The sequence below is a fragment of the Miscanthus floridulus genome, chromosome 1 (genome assembly GCF_019320115.1).
Source record: "Miscanthus floridulus cultivar M001 chromosome 1, ASM1932011v1, whole genome shotgun sequence".
NCBI lineage: Eukaryota > Viridiplantae > Streptophyta > Magnoliopsida > Poales > Poaceae > Miscanthus > Miscanthus floridulus.
In genome coordinates this window covers 88,872,812-88,876,520 of record NC_089580.1, presented here as the reverse complement: position 1 = coordinate 88,876,520, position 3,709 = coordinate 88,872,812, and positions in this window count along the sequence as shown.

Here is a 3,709-nt window from a genome sequence, read left to right as displayed (position 1 = left end):
CAAATTGAAGTTCAATCTCTCAATTAGAAATATGTCTTTGGATATTATAATCTTACCAAGCCCTTTGACCTTGCCTTTGCCATTGTCACCAAATGTGATACTATTATAACCATCATTGCCATTGTTATTGATTGAGTTGAACATTCTTGCATCACCGGTCATGTGTTGAGTGCACCCACTATTAAGAACCCAATGCCTTCCTCCGGCTTTGTAATTGACCTACAAAAGAAGATCAATTCTTTTTAGGTACCCAAACTTACTTGGGTCCTTGAAGGTTAGTGACTAAGATCTTTGGCACCCAAATGGCTTTCTTCTTTGAGCCCATCCATGGTGTACCAATGAACTTAGCTTTCACACCATTTGTACCCTTAGTAAGCACGTAGAAAGAATTAATCTTAATTGAGGATACATTAGCATTTTTTCTCTTGTTCTTGCACTCATGCTCTTTATGACTAACTTGCTTGCAACTAGTGTAAACCGATCATTGTTCTTCGCAAAACTAGTCTTGTGAGGAGCAAAGGCCGTCTTGCCTTTCTTGGGGGTATAGCCTAATCCCTCTTTGTAGAGAGAAGCTCTTTGGCTACCCAAGCACATAAGCAAGTGGTCCTCACCACCATAGACCTTAGCCAAGATGTGAGTGAGCTCATTGACCTCCTTCTTGAGGATCTCATTCTCAACCATTAGTGAGGCATCACATGTGAAACCGTCACTACTTGATGAGGTTGAAGTAGAAGTGCTACAAGAAGAGTTAGTGGGAGCAACAATGATAGGCTTATAGAATGATACATCAATTATATCACAAGTTAAGCCTACATCACATGTCTCAACATGCTTCTTCTCATTTTGTTCATTAAGCAAAGAGGAATGAGCTTTTTCAAGCTTCTTGTGAACCTTGCCAAGCTTCTCATGGGCTTCATCTAGCCTCTCATGAGATGCATTGAGCTCATCAAAGGCTTGCTTAAGGGCTTTTAGTTCCTTACACAAGCTTTTGCATTTCCTTCTCTTAATGTCAAAGTGTTCTTTAGCATCATCTGGCATGTCAAGTAATTCATCCTTAGTTGGTTCATCATCATCACTATCACTTTCATTTTCATTTTCGTTATCATGTTCCTCATCACTTCTATCATCACAAGTTGTACCTTAGTGGCCTTAGCCATGAAGCATGATGGAATGTCGAAGAGAAGGCTTCTCATTGATAGCAATGCTTGCAAGTTGTAACACCCTCGGTGTTACACTATAAATATTTTGCTAAAACATGTTATGAGCATCATGTTTATGTGTTAATGTATGTAATATGATGTGTAGATCAATTTTCGTAACTTAAAATGACCAAAGGAAATGCATAACGAAAGGTTGTTCGCGACTTATGAAATTATCAAGTAAGGATGTTTATGAATTTTTATTGAACAAAAACACTATAGAACATAAATATGAAACTTTAATAAAATTAGAAGTATAAACTTTGTAGATGACGATGAAATACCTGCGGTCGAATAATGAATTCACTAGCTAACATATCTAATAGCTTGGAAATCGAATTTGACGCGAATCTGGTCAAGACTTAGTCGAACTTCTAAGGCTAAAAAATGGTTTGACAAAGCTATGTTCGACAAATTTTATAGAGTAATTGGGTGAAGGAGTGATGGGGTATTAGGGCTTGTTTTAGTAGCCTAACATGCCCTTTTAAGTATAGCATAGGTGGTTTGGCGTTTGAATCAATGATTTGGATTTTTAGGACGCTTTAAAAAGCGTGCATGGCACGTGCTGGGTTGGGTTGTGTTGACACGGTCACTGTGCTCCTGTGCCATCATCGGCGCGCCGGCCGCGCATGCGCGCGTCTCTGGCCGAGCTCGGCTGGCCAGCTATGGTAGACAGCCCTGGCTTGCAACCGTGCCATCTCACTGCCTCGATGCGCGCCGCCACTGGCGCCACTATTAGTGTCTCTAGGGCCACCCGTGTCGCTCTGCCACTTGGTTCTGCTTCGCCAGGCGCCATCGTCATTTTTGCTTGGGCGTAGTGGCATCACATGGCTGTAGGCTCTGTCGCCAACACGTGCACGTCCCTCTGCGCTACGTCATCACGTCGGGAGCACTACGCGTGCAGGCTCGCGGCACCCCCCACGTGCCTCTACTCTGTCTGGCGTCCGTGTCCCGCCGAGGCGGCACAGCGCCCTCTACTCATCGTGCCACTACCGCTGCCGCCCTTGCTCTGCCCACGCGTGCAGCCATCCCCAGTGACGCCTTGTCCTCTTCTATTTAGTGGCAATCGCCATGCCACGCTCCCCAACCACCGCCTTGAATGGCGTCGCACCGGTCCGACCAAGCCACGCCAAAGCAAACCACAGCGCCTGGTCACTTCTGGGGTAATTGCGCTCGCCGGTGGCTCAATTGGGAACCTAGCTATGCGCTAAGCTCGCCCACTGCTGTAGCTGTACCGTGTCGAGCCCCAATTTGAAAATTCCCCGTCGTCGGCCACCTTAAGACTGAACGGCGACGTCCTCCAAATTAGCATCGCACCGTCCACCTCCATCCAATTTCGTGGCACCGTGTCTTTGCCTTGATCCCCTCCACCCTGTGCGCAACCCATTTTCACCGTCATTGCTTTCCCGGCACCACTGACGCGGTTGCGCCACTGTAGTCCGTCGCTGTGCTTGCCGTGTGCGTGTGGCTAGACACACCCGGTCCGTCCCTAGTCAAGCCACCACCATAGGTAGATTCGAAGTGAGTTGATGATGCCCATCCTTTGGTTCTTTCATTTTGGTTGTGCCTTGGCTCATCGAAACACGGCTGCCGCCGCTGCACGGTGTCCGCCACCGTTGGGGGAGCTCTTGACCGCATCTCCATTCATCGCTTCACTACCCACCACTTCGCGTTTGCATCTAGGTGAGCATCGGCTCCTTAGAGGCGGCGGGGAGGGTCCCGGATGGTCGGCGTGGCGGTCCAGTGCCATCGCCGCCGCACCGGTGCGTGCCGGGTTGGCTGGAGGACTCGCCTGTGGTAAAGGAGCGGTTTGGGAAGGGCTTATTATATAAGCGCAGGCTGTAGGAATAGTGTCATAGGCCTCGGGGTGAATCACCGGTAGGTCAAGGGGGTTTTTGCGAAGTTGCCGGTGCACGTGGGCCTCTCCGTCGTGGGCTGTTGCCGTGCCGTTGGGCCGCGTCCCGCGTGGGCCATGCCGGTGGGTCGCACATGCGCGCACGCTGCTCGCTCATGGGCTGTGCGAGTTAATTTCATTTTTCATTTTTTAGAATATAGAAATAGCTTTATATTTTACATTCTAAGTTGAACTTTGGAAATTAATATCAATTCATATAAGTATCCAAAAATAGTGAAATAAATTCTGTTTAGTTCCTAAAAATGTTGTCTATCTGATAGTATGGTTAGTTTATATATATCTGTGTTGATGCTAAGGTGCATTAAATCATTTGGAAGTGTTAATGTTATTTAGATTAATAATTGTAGGAATTTTTGTGGCAAATTGGTAATAGCTTTAGCCATGAAATTTTTTAGTATGTTCATTAGGTTATTATGTGCTCACTGTAATTTTTGTAGCCTTAGAATAGGTTGATAAATATGGTAGCTAGTACACCTTGTTTTATCATATATATAGTAAATCGATATTGAGAATAAGGACGCCTTTAGTTGCTAAGAAAATACGTGTAATGTTTCATACCTATTTAGTGGGGATAATAGGTAGCTTAGCATCTTAG